This window comes from Hyperolius riggenbachi, chromosome 1 (genome assembly GCF_040937935.1).
Source record: "Hyperolius riggenbachi isolate aHypRig1 chromosome 1, aHypRig1.pri, whole genome shotgun sequence".
Classification (NCBI taxonomy): domain Eukaryota; kingdom Metazoa; phylum Chordata; class Amphibia; order Anura; family Hyperoliidae; genus Hyperolius; species Hyperolius riggenbachi.
In genome coordinates this window covers 559741781-559761186 of record NC_090646.1, presented here as the reverse complement: position 1 = coordinate 559761186, position 19406 = coordinate 559741781, and the positions used below count along the sequence as shown (strand labels likewise).

At 47.2% G+C, this 19406-nt stretch overlaps 1 long non-coding RNA gene across 4 annotated transcripts in view; it reads right to left on the bottom strand.

Moving 5' to 3' along the window:
* The window catches only part of LOC137557470 (uncharacterized), a 135028-nt gene that overhangs the window by 32294 nt on the left and 83328 nt on the right, over positions 1–19406 (bottom strand). The window lies entirely within an intron of this gene.

Sequence of the window (19406 nt, the reverse complement as noted above, 5' to 3'; positions counted from 1 at the left end):
TATAAAAAAATAACCACTTCCCAGCTGATATATAAATGCTCCCAGATACTTTCTAAAAAAGCAAGAAACTGTTAATTAAAGGGACTCCGAGCAGTGCAGAAACTATGGAAAGATGCATATCATTTTAAAGCTCTCTTTCTCCTCTGTCCAATGATATATAACCCGCCACCCTACGCCTTTTAGTTTTCGCTATTTTTGTGATTGAAATTGCCGCGGCCGCGATTTCAATCGCGAAAATAAAGAAAACTAAAAGGCGTAGAGTGACGATTTAGGTGTCGCCAGAAAGAGGAGAAAGAGAGCTTTAAAATGATATCCATCTTTTCATAGTTACTTGTATTACACAGGGCGACACTTTCCCCAGTGTCAGCAGCTCCATTCAGCAGAAAAAGTCGGTCTGTGTAATACAAGTAACTATGGAAAGATGGATATCATTTTAAAGCTCTCTTTATCCTCTTTCTGGCGACACCTAAATCGTCGCCCTACGCCTTTTAGCTTTCTTTATTTTCGCGATTGAAATCGCGGCCGCGGCAATTTCAATCGCGAAAATAGCGAAAACAAAAAGGCGTAGGGCAGCGGTTTATATATCATCGGAAAGAGGAGAAAGAGAGCTTTAAAATGATATGCATATTTCCATAGTTTCTGCACTGCTCGGAGTCCCTTTAAAGGACCACTAAAGCAAAAAAAGTAAGCAGTTACAATCCGAACTGACAGGTTTTAGTCTAGTCCATCTCCTCATGGAGTGTTCTCAGGGTTTTCTTTATTTTCAAAAGCATTTCCTGCACAGGCCAAAAAAGAGAAAAAGAGCAGCATACAAATGACCTCGGTGTCAGAGCGTGCAAGGGTTCACCTGTGTATCGATGGGACTTGTAAAGTTTAGATTTCTATCCAGCACAGCTCTTTTACTGCAAATCTTCTTTATTGTATAAAACGCAGACACAAGATACAAGGTTACATTAAAAATGCTGTTCAAGTGGCTTGAACAGTTCGCCACTTGAACAGCATTTTTAATGTGATCTTGTATCTGCTTTTTATACAATAAAGAAGATCTGCAGTAAAACAGCTGTGCTGGATTGAAATCTACACTTTCCCGAACAGGAGATGCAAAGTCTAACTGCCAAAATAGTAAGATACCAGCCAGCCTCCCTACTGCATTGCACACTATTTTAGACTTAGCAACTGATGGCCAGGAAATATTTTTGAAAACAAAGAAAACCCTGAGAATCCCCATGAGGAGATGAACTAGTCCAAACCTGTCAGTTCTGTCAGACTATAACTGCTTACATTGTTTGCTTCAGTGGTCCTTTAATTAACAGTTTCTTACTTCTTTAGAGAGTGTCTGGGAGCATTTATGTATCAGCTGGGCAGTGGTTATTTGATGAGTGGGGGAGCAGGGGCAAAGAGGCAGCATCTTAATAGCAGCCACTGTCAGCAGCAGCCCCACTATGCCAATCAGCAGACCCCCATGGCACCACCAGCTTCACTTTACAGCAGTTGCCCCACTATGCCAGCACCAACCTCTCTATGCCAGCAGCAGCCCACTATACAGCACCATTCTCTCTATGCCAGCACAGCTCACTATGCCAGCAGCACCCCACTATGCCTATTGACTGTTTTCAGAGGAGCTTACAATCTAATCCTACCATAGTCAGTCTAATGTCCTACCGTATTATTATTATGTATTTATATAGCACTGGCATCTTCTGCAGCACTTTACAGAGTACATAATCATGTCACTGACTGTCCTCAGAGGAGATCACAATCTAATCCCTTGTTGTGTGTCTGCAGCACCGCCACTGACATCCACAGAGAAGCCTGCCAGGTCTCCAGCCATAAGAACACCTGGCCTCTAGTCAGCTAGAGACCACCATCAGGCCTTCAGAAGTCCTGCAGCGGGACACATGCCCACTGACTTTGTTTTGCACTTTTACTAGGATATTTTCATTGGCAACACCCACCGCCACTTAGCCATGCTAACCATTGATTGTAGTCATGGCTATCTCCGCAGTGGCGCACATTGGCCTCGATTCATAAAAGTGCCTGCGAGCGGGGAAAGTCGAGCGGGGAAACACCGCTGTCGGTATTTCCGCCTTCAGGGTGGTAATTCATAAAAATGTTGCCTGTTGTGACAGGCGTGCGGAGATACTCCGCTGTAGGCAGGCGTTAGGCTGTCGGGAGACATGCGGAAGCCGGAGAAGCAGGCGGAATCCCTCCGTGCGGTGTTCTCTCTGCAGCTGCTTGGGAGGTCTGTCCCATTCACTGCAACGGATTCCGCACGCTTCTCACCACATCAGAGGTAGCGGTAATACCCGTCCGCATACCGCTACCTCTAATTTTTATGAATTGACCACTTGTTACTTTTGCTGTGATAATCACCGCGCAAGGCGGTGATTTATCACTTTGCTCGCGAATGTCGGCTTTTCATGCGGAAAAGCCTTTATGAATACAGATCTTGCTGTGTGGTCGGTAAAGTGTGCCGTTTTCTGCATTCCCGCATGCGGGAATGCTTTATGAATCGAGGCCATTGTGCACCGCTAAATACCTTTTGCGGGTGACATCATAGGTCTGAACTTCCATGGGCAGCACCGCAGCACCCTAAATACAGTCCTGTGTGCACTGGCACTGCAGCCACCAATGCAGAGAAGCAGGCATTACATCTTTGGAGAGGGCCCAATCATGGCAGAAGCAGTATAACACAAACAGGGCGAGGAGGGGGCTGAGTGACACAGAACTCAAGACTTATGTACAATCAGGCATAAGTACAGTTATTCTTTTGTGTGCCCCCCCCCCCCCCCCCCCCCCCCCGAGTTTCCCTTCATGGTAGATGCCACTACTATCTGGTTCTCATTATATCTAGAATAGGCCAGTGCAGCATAGCAAACATCACTTCTTGTCAATAGAAGTGGGGCATAAGGTGTGTCATTATGCCAAATGTTAAACAAAGCTGTAATAGCAGAAGTCTTGTCCCTGCCTTAAAGAGTAACTGTTGGGCATGATTTTAAAAAATAGTTCCGTATATCCCTCTTTAATAAAGTCCAAAAAGATGCTAAAAAGGCACTGGCAAAGTGAAAATATATTCTCACTTTTAAATTAATGTGATTTATATATCCTCTTGTCCCCAGCTCCTAACTCGTACGCAGAGCCGCAAGAGAAGTAACAGTGAATGCAGGACGGCTTTTTTTTCCCCTTTACTACTCCCCGTGCCTCCCCTTCATTGAATATTCCTCCCCTTCTGCTGTAGTGCAGCCTGATTGGCTGCTTCCTCTGCCCCTCACATTTTCCTCAGCCACGCCTCTGCTCCTACTTGATTGGCAATACAGAGACGTCATCTGTAGTTGCCGAAGGAGTGCACAGGAGGCTGCTTGCTAGCTGAGGCTGCTGAAAGAAGGAGAAGAGCGACGTGTGGTAATGTATTGGTTTTTTTTTATTACACGCACCACCGCTGCGCATCTCTGCAAACTAAGGGGGCAGATGTATACCTACACTTAGGGCAGTCCTATACCGGGGGCAGACCTATAAGTATTATACTGGGGGCAGATATAGACCTGTACCTGGGCAAAAATCAATACTGGGGCAGAGCTGTATACCTACTCTGGGGGCAGAGCTGTATACCTACTCTGGGGGCAGAGCTGTATACCTACTCTGGGGGCAGAGCTGTATACCTACTCTGGGGGCAGAGCTGTATACCTACACTGGGGGCAGAGCTGTATACCTACACTGGGGGCAGAGCTGTATACCTACACTGGGGGCAGAGCTGTATACCTACACTGGGGGCAGAGCTGTATACCTACACTGGGGGCAGAGCTGTATACCTACACTGGGGGCAGAGCTGTATACCTACACTGGGGGCAGAGCTGTATACCTACACTGGGGGCAGAGCTGTATACCTACACTGGGGGCAGAGCTGTATACCTACACTGGGGGCAGAGCTGTATACCTACACTGAGGGCAGCTGTATACCTACACAGCTGTATGCCTACACTGGGGGCAGCTGTATACCTACACTGGGGGCAGCTGTATACCTACACTGGGGGCAGCTGTATACCTACACTGGGGGCAGCTGTATACCTACACTGGGGGCAGCTGTATACCTACACTGGGGGCAGCTGTATACCTACACTGGGGGCAGCTGTATACCTACACTGGGGGCAGACCTATGCCTATCTTGGGGGCAGACCTATGCCTATCTTGGGGGCAGACCTATGCCTATCTTGGGGGCAGACCTATGCCTATCTTGGGGGCAGACCTATGCCTATCCTGGGGAACGATCTATACCTATACTGGGGTACTTATAGGTATAGGTCTGCCCCCAGTATAGATATAGGTCTGCATCTGCCCCCAGTATAGCTATAGGTCAGCCCCCAGTATAGATCTTCACCCAGTATAGGTATAGGTCTGCATCTGGCCCCAGTATAGCTATATAGCTATAGGTCAGCCCACAGTATAGATCTTCACCCAGCACAGGTATATGTCTGCCCCACTAGTTTGCAGAGATGCGCAGCAGTGGTGCGTGTAATAAAAAAATAATAATAATACATTACCACACGTCGCTCTTCTCCTTCCTCTTTCAGCAGCCTCAGCAAGCAATGCGATGGGGTTCCCCTCTGCCGGTCTTCCGTCCGTCCGCATGGGGTCTCCCCTCCTCCGGGTCTGGGATCTGCGCTTCTGGTCGCTGACACAAGCAGCCTCCTGTGCACTCCTTTGGCAACTACAGATGACGTCGGTGACAGGGACGTCTCTGTATTGCCAACCATAGGACAGTACATGCAGCCTCCTGCCTCTCCTCCTCTCTGACAGTAGATGTAGCCTCCTGCCTCTCCGTAGGACAATACATGAAACCCCCTGCCTCCTACCCTCTCCATAGCACAGTACATGCAGTCTCCTGCCTCCCCATAGGACAGTACATGCAGCCTCCTGCCTCTCTTCCCCTCTCCATAGGACAGTACATGCACCCCCCCTGCCTCTCCACCCCTCTCCATAGGACAGTACATGCAGCCTCCTGCCTCTCCTCCCCTCTCCATAGGACAGTACATGCAGCCTCTTGCCTCTCCTCCCCTCTCCATAGGACAGTACATGCAGCCTCCTGCCTCTCCTCCCCTCTCCATAGGACAGTACATGCACCCTCCTGCCTCTCCTTCCCTCTCCATAGGACAATACATGCAGCCTCCTGCCTCTCCCCCTCTGCATAGGACAGTACATGCACCCTCCTGCCTCTCCTTCCCTCTCCATAGGACAGTACATGCACCCTCCTGCCTCTCCTCCCCTCTCCATAGGACAGTACATGCAGCCTCCTGGCCCTCCTCCCCTCTCCATAGGACAGTACATGCACCCTCCTTCCTCTCCCCCTCTCCATAGGACAGTACATGCAGCCTCCTGCCTCCCCTCTCCTCTCCATAGGACAGTACATGCAGCCTCTTGCCTCTCCTCCCCTCTCCATAGGACAGTACATGCAGCCTCCTGCCTCTCCTCCCCTCTCCATAGGACAGTACATGCACCCTCCTGCCTCTCCTTCCCTCTCCATAGGACAATACATGCAGCCTCCTGCCTCTCCCCCTCTGCATAGGACAGTACATGCACCCTCCTGCCTCTCCTTCCCTCTCCATAGGACAGTACATGCACCCTCCTGCCTCTCCTCCCCTCTCCATAGGACAGTACATGCAGCCTCCTGGCCCTCCTCCCCTCTCCATAGGACAGTACATGCACCCTCCTTCCTCTCCCCCTCTCCATAGGACAGTACATGCAGCCTCCTGCCTCCCCTCTCCTCTCCATAGGACAGTACATGCAGCCTCCTGCCTCTCCATAGGACAGTACATGCAGCCTCCTGCCTCCCCTCTCCATAGGACAGTACATGCAGCCTCCTGCCTCTCCACCCCTCTCCATAGGACAGTACATGCAGCCTCCTGCCTCTCCTCCCCTCTCCATAGGACAGTACATGCACCCTCCTGTCTCTCCTTCCCTCTCCATAGGACAGTACATGCACCCCCCTGCCTCTCCACCCCTCTCCATAGGACAGTACATGCAGCCTCCTGCCTCTCCTCCCCTCTCCATAGGACAGTACATGCAGCCCCCTGCCTCCCCTCCCCATAGGACAGTACATGCAGCCTCCTGCCTCTCCACCCCTCTCCATAGGACAGTACATGCAGCCTCCTGCCTCCCCTCTCCATAGGACAGTACATGCAGCCTCCTGCCTCTCCACCCCTCTCCATAGGACAGTACATGCAGCCTCCTGCCTCTCCTCCGCTTGACATAGGACAGTACATGCAGCCTCCTGCCTCTCCTCCGCTTGACATAGGACAGTACATGCAGCCTCCTGCCTCTCCACCCCTCTCCATAGGACAGTACATGCAGCCTCCTGCCTCTCCTCCGCTTGACATAGGACAGTACATGCAGCCTCCTGCCTCTCCCTCCCCCCTCTCCATAGGACAGTACATGCAGCCTCCTGTCTCTCCTCCCCTCTCCATAGGACAGTACATGCACCGTCCTGCCTCTCCACCCCTCTCCATAGGACAGTACATGCAGCCTCCTGCCTCTCCTCCCCTCTCCATAGGACAGTACATGCAGCCTCCTGCCTCTCCTCCGCTTGACATAGGACAGTACATGCAGCCTCCTGCCTCTCCTCCGCTTGACATAGGACAGTACATGCAGCCTCCTGCCTCTCCTCCGCTTGACATAGGACAGTACATGCAGCCTCCTGCCTCTCCACCCCTCTCCATAGGACAGTACATGCAGCCTCCTGCCTCTCCTCCGCTTGACATAGGACAGTACATGCAGCCTCCTGCCTCTCCCTCCCCCCTCTCCATAGGACAGTACATGCAGCCTCCTGCCTCTCCTCCCCTCTCCATAGGACAGTACATGCAGCCCCCTGCCTCCCCTCCCCATAGGACAGTACATGCAGCCTCCTGCCTCTCCACCCCTCTCCATAGGACAGTACATGCAGCCTCCTGCCTCCCCTCTCCATAGGACAATACATGCAGCCTCCTGCCTCTCCACCCCTCTCCATAGGACAGTACATGCAGCCTCCTGCCTCTCCTCCGCTTGACATAGGACAGTACATGCAGCCTCCTGCCTCTCCTCCGCTTGACATAGGACAGTACATGCAGCCTCCTGCCTCTCCACCCCTCTCCATAGGACAGTACATGCAGCCTCCTGCCTCTCCTCCGCTTGACATAGGACAGTACATGCAGCCTCCTGCCTCTCCCTCCCCCCTCTCCATAGGACAGTACATGCAGCCTCCTGTCTCTCCTCCCCTCTCCATAGGACAGTACATGCACCGTCCTGCCTCTCCACCCCTCTCCATAGGACAGTACATGCAGCCTCCTGCCTCTCCTCCCCTCTCCATAGGACAGTACATGCAGCCTCCTGCCTCTCCTCCGCTTGACATAGGACAGTACATGCAGCCTCCTGCCTCTCCTCCGCTTGACATAGGACAGTACATGCAGCCTCCTGCCTCTCCTCCGCTTGACATAGGACAGTACATGCAGCCTCCTGCCTCTCCACCCCTCTCCATAGGACAGTACATGCAGCCTCCTGCCTCTCCTCCGCTTGACATAGGACAGTACATGCAGCCTCCTGCCTCTCCCTCCCCCCTCTCCATAGGACAGTACATGCAGCCTCCTGTCTCTCCTCCCCTCTCCATAGGACAGTACATGCACCGTCCTGCCTCTCCACCCCTCTCCATAGGACAGTACATGCTGCCTCCTGCCTCTCCTCCCCTCTCCATAGGACAGTACATGCAGCCTCCTGCCTCTCCTCCGCTTGACATAGGACAGTACATGCAGCCTCCTGCCTCTCCTCCGCTTGACATAGGACAGTACATGGCTAGGTACACACCATACATTTATCTGGCAGATTTACCTGCTAGTTCGATTATTTTCAATGTGTTCCATCTGAGCTAAAAAAAAGTTTTTTAAAGCAATTTTTCTGATGAAATGGTGTTCACTTCTATGAAAAACGGCAAAACCATTGAAAATCAGAACATGTTACTAATAATCAATCTGGCTGGTAAATCTGCCTAATGCTGGACAAACACGGCACGTTTATGCGCTGGAATCGAGCCGCTGGCTCGATGCCCGCGCATCCCCGCAGGCACTTCCTTATCAGCGCTTTGTTTTCTGCATTGTCCGCCCGCGGGGATCGAGCACGGTATCGACCCGCCGCGGTGATCGGACAGGTTGAATATTATCAACCGAGCCATCAGCGGCTCGATTGATAATATAATATGCGCCGTGTATGCCCAGCATAAGAATTGTGTGGTGTGTAGCTACTAGCTAGCATTTAGAATGCATGGAAGGAGGCTCTCTGCTGGAGGGTGGCGCAATTATAGTGGTTGACATAGGAGCTATTTTACACAGATACGCCCATGACAAACTGCAACAATATAAGTGTGCAGAGGACATGACGTTTGGTCTGTCTATCATTAGCCAGTAACTGATCATGCTGTCACACACCTCTAAAGAGGATTCAGTGTGCATGAAAAGTAACGTGTAACGAAGGATGAAACCAAGTGCAGTCTTTAGGCTATGTCACTGCTGCAAAACGTACATGCAGACAAGATTTCAGTAAGTTGGGAAATCACTCATCCTCTTTAGCAGTTTTTAACATCCTGTCCTCAGACATAAACAAGCTCTGCAGAGTCGCACATTGATGATGTATGAGAAGCCATACCTTGGTGGGAGTGTCTGAGGGCTGGGAAAAGGGAGTGCTAATGCATACTAAATCAGAAGGAGGAGGGCAAACAGTAATGGAGGATATGACATCACGATTGGCTTCACACACAGTCATCCTAAAATGGAACCTCCCAGGAATAGAAATCTCTTTATTTACTATATATAACTCGCTGCAAAGCAAAACATGGACAGTGCAATGCATATGTTATGTAAGTACAGCAAGTATTTATCTACTTATACATGTGGTTTTTTTTCCGGAGACACTATGCCTAACAGCTCCTCTTTAAACCTCCTACCTCTTCTTCCAAATGTGGGGGGTGTAATGACAATAGCCGTTGTTAATGATTGTTATCAATGACTATTGTCACAGGCCACCCCCCTGTTGCATGATACTCCATTCTGGATATTACGGGAATGGGATGAGCAGCTGTATTTACCATAAATGGGATCTACAGAGTGCAAAGGGTTAAATGTACTTCAATTTGCAAACCTGTTCAGCAAATCCCCAGTTCTTGTTATTTCACTAACCTTTATGCCTACATTTTATATCCTCCTAACAACCCTTATTCATCTCCCATCTCCCTTCCCAACAATCATAACACAAAGTATTTGCTTGCTGAATTATCTTCCAATCCCCTGAATTATGGGCTGGTGCACACTGAGCGGGATTTCTGGCGTTTTTGCTATACGCTTGGTCAATGTATCTCAATGGGGTGGTTCATACCAGAGCGGGAGGCGTTTTGCTGAAACGCATACTCCCGGGGTGAGGCATTTTTTTGGATTGGGGAGGCGTTTCTGCCTCCAATGTAAAGTATAGGAAAAACGCAAACCGCTCTGAAAAACGGCAGTTTAGAGCGGTTTTGCAGGCGTTTTTGTTACAGAAGCTGTTCAGTAACAGCTTTACTGTAACAATATATGAAATCTACTACACCAAAAACGCTTCCCAAAACCGCAAAATGCTAGGTGAAACGCTACAGAAAAATAAGAAAAAGTGTTTCAAAATCTGCTAGCATTTTGCGGATCTGCTAGCGGGTTTTGGTGTGCACCGGGCCTATCTTACTATCTGCCTGCCCTACCCATTTTCATGGTCTGACATGTGCCACCCCCAGTGCACTATTATTTTAAGGCAGACAGAAATAATAGATCTAAATATACTTGTTACAAGGATAGTTGCCAAAAGTTCAAATTGTAAAATAAATCCATAGGCAGTACTGTCTTGTTGATTAAATTGCATAATACTCCATTGAATGACAGCAGTTGTTGAGAATAATGCATATGAATAAAGGAGTGCCAGTCATATGGTCAGGCAGTTGCATTCATTATTTATATGTGAAGGGGCAATGCACATTATTAATTTTGCACAAATAATTAGCCACCTTTTCAAGGACTGACTAATGCTTCAGTGATCTTATTGATAACATGTCATTCAGCAGATAAATGAATGTCTCTTGTAACCTTAGATGATAATTATAACTCAAATTAAACACAAATAAAGTACACAGTTTTTATTTATATTTTAACAAACCATCAATGGTTTTGTCCCTTTGTCAGGCTGGCATAGAAATGAACCTACAGGGTATACGTATCTGTTCCCAGGAAATTACATCATAGTCAGCAGCACCAGCAGGAAATAAACAAAAAGTAGCATCTCATACATGCACATATCTTAAAGAGAGTCTGAAGCGAGAATAAATCTCGCTTCAGACCTCATAGATAGCAGAGGCATGTGTGCCCCTGCTAAAACGCTGCCATCCCGCGGCTTAACGGGGGTCCCTGATCCCCCAAACCCCCTCCGTACAGTGGGGGAGCACTTCCGCATTGGGGCAGGGCTAACCGCCGCAGCCCTGCCTCCCGTGCGTCTATCAGACGCATACCTCCGCCTCTCCCCCGCCCCTATCAGTCTTCCTTCACTGAGAGGGGCGGGGGAGAGGCGGTGATGCACGCCTGATAGACGTGCTGAGAGGCAGGGCTTTAGCCATTAGCCTTGCCTTCAGGAAGAGCAAAATTTACGACCAAGTTGGTCGTTGAAGTTGTAGGCCATGGGACCTAGAGGTGGTTCCACGGCAGTCATTATAATTTTTTAGAGCAGCAGGAGTAGTCGTTGGCAAAACGCATAGGGTTAGGAATATAACGTCGGACAGCTGCAAAAGCTGCATTTTTATGATCTTAAAATGCAAAAATATGCGATGATAGTGATAGGCAGCAGAGTTTGAGAGGGAGACAATTTGAGTCATTAAAAACAGCAAAATTTTAATTTAGTCTGTCTAATCTTCATCATGAATCAGTGAGAGGGGCCTTGTAATTATCACTGATCCATGACTTGTTCATTTTTATGAACGTTAGTATGTCCACATTGTCTGGGGACAGACGGGTCCGGTGGTCAGTGATCACCCCACCTGCAGCACTAAATACTCACTCAGAAAGAACACTGGAGGCGGGGCATGCAAGAACCTCCAGTGCATACTGAGTGAGTTCAGGCCAGGTATCCATTTTTTTGTCCAATTCTCCATGAGGTCATCATTACTCTCCATATTGTCTGGAGCACTGGCTGACCCCAAGTAATCATTCACCATACGGGCCAGCCGCTGGCGGTGACTACTTTGCCTGCTGGTGGTGCTGCTGCTACAAGGAGTATTGGAAGAATCTGGCATTGGCTGACAAAATTCCTTCAACACACCCAGCAGGTTCACTGATTGGCTAATGGTGCTGCTGCTGGGAGAGGGACCACCAGACCTTTGCTGAGTATGATGAGGCTTGGTAGCTTGGGCCCAGTATACAGGTGCAGGAAACGCATCTTCTACCCAACGAAGAAGGGCATCCCGGATGTGGCTCATCCTGGCGTCTGCTTGGGAAGGGGGTATGAACTGCTGCATTTTCCCCTTGCACCAGGGAACTAAGATGGTGGCCACCCACATGTCGAGCCTTGATTTTAAAGTTTTAATTCGGGGGTCCTTACGGAGACACTGGAGCATATGCGCAGCCACAGGTAAAAGATGTCTGCCATTAATCACCTCTTCCTGGCTGTCAGAACTGTGATCATGCTCCAGCTCCACATTAAAATCTTCTTCCCACCCCCGGACAATGGGCTCTCCCGCTTCCACAAGCTCTGCCTCTCCTTCCTCCTCATCCAGGACTTGAGCATGCTCACTCACTCCCCCACTTGACTGACCACTGTTCAGTAGGGCTTCCTCCCCTTTTCTGAGCACTTTGTCAAGAGCCTTGTCCAGCATGAAGACAATAGGGAGCACTTCTGATATGCTGCAGTGCTTTTCACTGACCAATTTTGTTGCCTGCTTAAATGGCTCCAAGACTTTACACACCTGTCCAATCAGCTGCCACTGGTCCCCAGTAATGTAGTCCAGTGGCCCTGTTCTGGAGGAAGATGTCTTAGACAGGTATAGCCTGACCGCCATTCGCTGCTCCCACAACCTCTCCAGCATGTGGAGGGTGGAGTTCCACCGCGTCAGACAATCAGAAATAGGCCTGTGCTGCGGCATTCTATGGTGGTGCTGCAGCAGTTTCAAGGACGCAGTGACGGTTGCGGAGCGACGGATGTGGGCTGACACCTTTCGTGCTGAGGCCACAGCGTCCTTCAACCCATCAAAAGTACGTAAAAACTTCTGGACTACAAGGTTGAAGATGTGGGCCAAGCAAGGTAAGTGAGCGTAGCCACCTTCAGAAATGGCGGACAGCATGTTGGCACCATTATCAGACACCACTACACCTGTCTCCAGTTTTCGGGGGGACAGCCACTGCCGAATCTGATCCTGTAAGGCTGCAAGGTTACCGATCCGGTTTGCCTGTTCTCGTCCATGGATTCAAGTTTCAGCACTGCTTGGCATCGATGGTTGTGCAGACCAGTGTAGGAGCGGGACCACTTGCTGGGAGGCTCAGCAACGGCGGACTGGCCTTGGTAGCAGAGGGAAGTAGAACAGGCCTCCCCTTCAACCCACGTGGCGGCACCACCAGCTGAAATGCCCCAGATCTTGCACCATGAAGGGTGACCCAATGGGCGGTAAAAGTTAGGTACTTTCCCTGCCCATGCCTGCTGCTCCAGCCATCCATAGTGAAGTGCACCTTGCCACCGACAGCATGATCCATAGACTGGCTAACACACTCCACAATGTGCTGGTGAAGGGCGGCGCCGCGGCGATAGTGTTCCTGGCAAAATAATGCGGCTGGGGATCCGCCATTGTGGAGCAACACTGTTCATCAGTCTGTGGAAGGGGGCACAGTCCACAAACTGGTAGGGCAGCAGCTGTTGGCCCAACAGCCTTGCCAGGAGCGCATCATTTTTGACAACAAACGGATCAGTTGCAGGGAGCATCCGCTTCCTCTGCAACATTTCTGGCACAGAGGCCTGACGCTGGAACACTGGTGATTCAGTGGAAACCAACAAGGGTGATGATGAGGTGCTTGCCGAGGTCTGGAGCCCTCTTCCAACCTAGCAGGCAGAGGGATTTGAAGTAGAATGGGACTGAGCAGGATGGATAGGGACAGGACGACTAGAAAAAGAAGAGGAGGGGCCTGTTGCTGCTGCTTTTCTTCCACCCATCTTATTGTAATTCTTTACATACTCGAACTCTCGTCTGTGGTGGATGCGCACATGGCTTATTAGCCCTGAGTGCCGAACTCGCTGCCCGATTTGCCTCTGCTCACCGATTTACGGCACACAGAACAGACTGCCCTGGATTTAGAGATGGCCTGAACGCGTGGTTAGCAATCGCGGCGAACCGGGAACTTCGGTTTACCCCCATAGTACATCATGAGGGTCAACTTTGACCCTCTACATCACAGTCAGCAGGCACATTGTAGCCAATTAGGCTACACTCCCTCCTGGAGCCCCACCCCCCGTTATAAAAGGCAGGCAGCGTCAGGCAGTGGACTCAGTCGTGTGCCTGCAGTAATTAGTGAAGGGAAAGCTGCTGCAGACTCTAATAGGGAAAGCTCCCCTTAACAGCTCTTTTGAGAGCTAATCTTGTTCTTGTGATCTATTTTTTTTTGTGCGTGTAGCCCATTTGTATTATATACAGCCCTGTCAGCCAGTGTCTCTGTGCCTGTCTGTGTGTGACAGGTGCACATGTAATACCCATCACTACATATACCTACTACCTGTTGTGTTCACTTCAGTGCACCCACCTACCTACGTTAGCGCATGCAGTGTCACTGTGCCTATCCGGTACCTGTCTGTGTGTGACAGGTGCACATGTAATACCCATCCCTGCATATACTTACTACTTGTTGTTCACTTCAGTGCACCCACCTACCTATGTGAGCGCACACAGTGTCACTGTGCCTATCCAAAGTACAGTGTTCAGAAGAAGGCACGTGCCATCAACCCCCAATATTGTCAGGACGTAGTTGACTATTTAACACAGAACACCTCATCTTTCTCAGCTTCCGCACGGAAGCGTGACATATCTTCCTCCTCCTGCTCTGATTCTGGCACCCCACTTATCACTCAGTCGGCCGCCACCACCAAAGTGCCATCACCCCAGGGCTCAGCGGTGTGGACACATTTTTTGTGTGTCTGCCTCAGATGAGAGCAATGCCCTCTGTACTCTCTGCCACCGAAAATTGAGCCGTGGAAAGACCAAGACCCGCGTAGGGACAACTACCTTACGAAGGCAAATGATTACAAAGCACAAACTGCAATGGGATGACCACCTGAGGGAAAGCAGCACACAAAAGCAAATCCACACACCGCAGTGGAAGATATGCAATTATTTCTCAAAAAAGGCGATACCCAAACTGTACCGTGATGTTGAAAGGCAAGTGGTGTCATCTCTGGCACACAGCATTGGGTCAAGGGACCATCTGACCACATGTTCTGCAAAGCACGGTCAGGCCTGTCCAAAGACTAAGTCAGTCCCCACACAAAGCATCTCTGCCTGCACGCCGTGTGACTGCCTGCCCCAAGACTAAGTCGCTCCCCACACAGCATCTCTGCCTGCAGGCTGCTTGACTGCCTTCTCAGAGACCACCAACAGGGTCCAGGACTTAAGGCGGATTCCTGAATTTTTAAGGCCGCTGCTAGCAGCGGCCGCTATAATAATTTTTCTGGTACATGTACATGCCTACCTAATTTTTCAGGCTGCACTGCGGCTGCAACAACAAAACAAAAGGCATGTACATGTGCCAATTCCCCTTTGTGATCATTACCTTGCCGCGGAGAAGGGGCTTGCGTATCACAATGAAGCAATGACCGCTGGCTATGTGAGTGTCTCAGGGGGGGAACACCCAAGATAATAAGGTCGTTGCTTCATTGTGGACAGACCAAATTTGATCAGCTGGACAGTCACTGTTCTGTCATTCAGCTACTTCAGCCCAGCGACCATATGGGCTTAAAAACCGCCATGGCCTGCACTCTCGCCATGGTGCGCACCAGTTCAGCACGGCAGTTACTACACAAACAGCTGTTTGCGGTGCGTTACACAGTGAGTTTGGTGTGTCAGTGTGAAGCAGCGCTCTAATTACACTCCCTGATTGATGTATACACATGCAAGATGTTTTAAAGCACTTTAGGCCTGCAATTTAGCATTCAATGTGATTTTCGCCCTTAAAACGCTACTTTGCGTCAAATACAGATTTTTCCCCGGGACATTTGGCGTCTCTCCCACTCAGCCATGCCCCCCTCCAGGTGTTATACCCCTTGAAACATCTTTTCCATCACTTTTGTGGCCAGCATAAATTTTTCTAGTTTTCCAAGTTTGCCTCCATCTCTACCTGGATTCATCAATTTTACATTTCCCTCCTCTTTTAATTTTCTGTGAAGAGTAGCAACACGAGGGTCTCAAAACAACTCTCAAATGACCTAAAGACGAAGATTGTTCACCATCATGGTTTAGGGGAAGGATACAGAAAGCTGTCACTGAGATTTCAGCTTTCTGTTTTCACAGTTAGAAACATATTGAGGAAATGGAAGGCCATAGGTTCAGTTCAAGTTAAGGCTCGAAGTTGCAGACCAAGAAAAATCTCAGATAAACAGAAGCAACAAATGGTGAGAACAGTCAGAGTCAACCCACAGACCAGCACCAAAGACCTACAACACCTTCTTGCTGCAGATGGAGTCACTGTGCATCGTTCAACCATTCGGCGCACTTTACACAAGGAGATGCTGTATGTAAGAGTGATGCAGAGGAAGTGTTTTCTCCACCCACAGCACAAACAGAGCCACTTGAAGTATGCTAAAGCACATTTATACAAGCCAGCTTCATTTTGGAATAAGTTTCTGTGGACTGATGAAACTAAAAATGAGTTATTTGGACATAACAAGCATGGAGGAAAAACAACACAGCATTCTATGAAAAACACCTCCTACCTACAGTAAAATATGTTGGTGGTAGCATTATGCTGTGGGGCTGTGTGGCAAGTGCAGAGACTGGGAATCTTGTCAAAGTTGAGGGTTGATTCCACTCAATATTATGAGATCCTGGTGACCAATGGGTCCAGGAATCCGTGACAAAGCTGAAGCTGCGCCGGAGATGGATCTTTCAACAAGACAACGACCCTAAACACTGCTCACAATGCACTAAGGCATTCATGCAGAGGAACAAGTACAACATTCTGGAATGGCCATCTCAGTCCCCAGACCTGAATATAATTGAAAATCTGTGGTGTGAGTTAAAGAGAGCTGCCCATGCTTGGAAGCCATCAAACCTGAATGAACAAGAGATGTTTTGTAAAGAGGAATGGTCCAAAACCCCTTCAACCAGAATCCAGACTCTCATTGGAACCTACAGGAAGCGTTTAGAGGCTGCAATTTCTGCAAAAGGAGGATCTACTAAATATTGATTTCATGTTTTTTTTTTGTGGTGCCAAAATTTATGCGGCTGCCTAATTTTGTTTAAACAATTATTGCACACTTTCTGTAAATCCAATAAACTGCATTTCACTTTTCAAATATCACTGTGTGTCTCCTATATGATATTTTTATCATATTTATCAAACTTTCGCATCCCCCTGTATATATATATATATATATATATATATATATATATATATATATATATATATATATATATATACACTTTTTTTAATTAACACAAAGTTTTAATAAAAAATAAAGTAATTTGATAAACACTATTCTAATTTACAATGTGTATATTAAGTTTAAAACAGTATTTAAATATTAGCTATTCACAGTAAATTAAAGGGTTCCTCTGGACTAAAAAATCTACTCAGCAGAACTGAAAAGGCTTGGTGTTTCTTTAACAGTTTCACAGCTTCAGAACTTTGTTTTTCTTACCAAAGCATCATTTTTAGCTGCATTTTTAGCTAAGCTCCACCCATCAAAGAAAAAACCGGGGTTTTTCCCCTGATGCTGTGCAGAGCATGATGGGATTTCCTATGTTGTTATTCATGCTGCCTAGCAACTGGGAGAGGTGCTCAGGACACAGGACAGTTGGAACTGTGTCTCATGCTCCCTGTCACCTCCATTCAACCAAAAAGATGGCTGCCATCATGAAATCAAACATTTGCCTGTTCTTTTAAAACAGTGGGGTAAGAGATTATATTACCTTTCTATTTTAATTAACATAACTAATGTAACTTAATGACAGTATGTTTGTTTAGGCTGGAGTTCCTCTTTAACTATTATTTAGAAATACTGAACATTCAGTTGGTTTATGTTCAGCAATTAGCATTTACATCTCTTGTACTAGCAAGCTGAAGACCCACTGGCACTGTAAAGCACTTGGTACCATAAACTGTCCATTGTACCAGCCTTATCTATGGAAACAGTCAGGTCTGCATCAAACAGTCACATTCTGTTTATGGCGATAATTGTTTTATGTCTGAGTAAAGCCATTTCAGAGCATGCAATTAATGCCTGACTGTTTAAAATAGTAACAAATTAGCAGTAATGTGAAAAGGAAAATAATACCTACATAAACAAACATTAATTTTGGCAGTAAATGCAGAACTTATCTAAACTGAAGGGAGGTCATCTACTAAAGAAGAAGTGCAATAAAGAACATTGAACTTGAACTGTTTTCACTTAAATAACCAATCGTAACTGGAGAAGATACTATTTTTTAAAATCTACTGAACAATATCAAATGAAAAGCAGTTAGAGCTGTAAAATACACATTTGATGGGTATTAGTACATACAGTATAATATATTGAATGTGAAAAATAATTCTTCAAGATAATGTGTGAATATAATCGTATCAGTCTGTTATTGTGAACATTGAGACTAGTGATTTATGCAAATTCTTATGCAAATTTGCGCAGCTTGAAAATGAACCAATAAAATCCTGCTGAGGTAAAATTCGACTGGTTCATTTTCAAGCTGCACAAAGTTGCATACAAATTTGCATACATTTGCATCAACTCAAAGTTATTTGCATCTACTTGACCATTACTAATTGAGACTTGATCATAAACAGTGTAGTATAAAAGTCTCAAGGTCACACGTGTAAAAGTGCACAGTGGCCTGTTTTAGCTGGTGATAGAAGTTAGCTATACTAACGTCGTAGCCAATCCGGTGTTTGGCTACATAAAAGCCAAACCCCAGTGCCCATTGACAAGGTGCTTGCTGAAGTTTTACTATATGATAAGCCTAAACCCCTTCCACTAATCTTACACCAACCCCTCCCCCCCATAATTTACTCATTTGGTCCCGCCATAATTGTAAATTTACATTTTGTCAATGGCAATACTTAATTTAATGTACCAGCTGGGCACCCAAATTAACTGTTTTGAGCTATGTTGAGAATTTCAAAAAAATTTCTGAACACTCAGAGTAATGTTAAGTTACTGGTAATAGGACAAAACAGAGGCACCAGGAAGAATAAAAAACACTAAAAACTTTAAAAATGGGAGGTAGTTGTGGATTTACCTCCCCATTAAAGACTTGAATTGTCTTTTTTTAGTGTTTTTTTAATTCTTCCTGGCACCTCTGTTTTGTCTTATTACCTATAAGTATTTCCACCCTTCCAATCTACAGAGAGCGACTTCTTAACCAGAGTGGGGTAGAGTAGAATCTTCCCACCTGTCTATGCAGTGGTTGCACTAGTGGTAACCCTTCTTTGTGAGTATTCATTCACATTGATTTTATTCTATGCAACGTGACTTTAACATATTACACTATTGTCAGCTTTTACAAATGTTACATTACTCCCCTGCTGGTAATGACATTACAATATCCTGTGAAACAGAGGCAACTATCATATCACCCTCTTCATACTCTATGTGTTGTATGATGCGTGCAAGTGTGGTAAAAGCTTTTAGGGCTCCTTCACATTAAGGGTGTTTTTTCTGCCTTTTTTTAAGCGCAGGCAATTTTGAAAAGGTGTTTTGAGGTGACGTCAGGAAGTGAAAAAAGACAATCGCTCTGCAAAAGCACTTATAAAAGCGGTTTACAAAAACGGCAGTGCCCACCCAAGCGCCAGGAGGAGAGAAAAAAAATCACCCACAAAATTGTAAATCGCTGTTGTCAGCAATTTCCATTTTAGATGTGAACAGAGCCGTATTGCTCTTGTGTTTCTAGAGTTTATGCCCCTGTCTAAACCTTGCTATACATCCCCACCATTTTTTGGCTATGCTGCTGGATAGGTTGATCTAATGTTAACATCTACAAGTCCAGGAAAAGTAAAAAAAGGAAAATAAATTATGTCGATTACACATTGATATCCACGGTTATTAAAAAGCAATGATAGCTGTCAATAAACTCCAATGTGTCACATATGCAGTATTTCCATATCAGCAACAATGATTTTCAAATAGGAGAAATAGGGCTA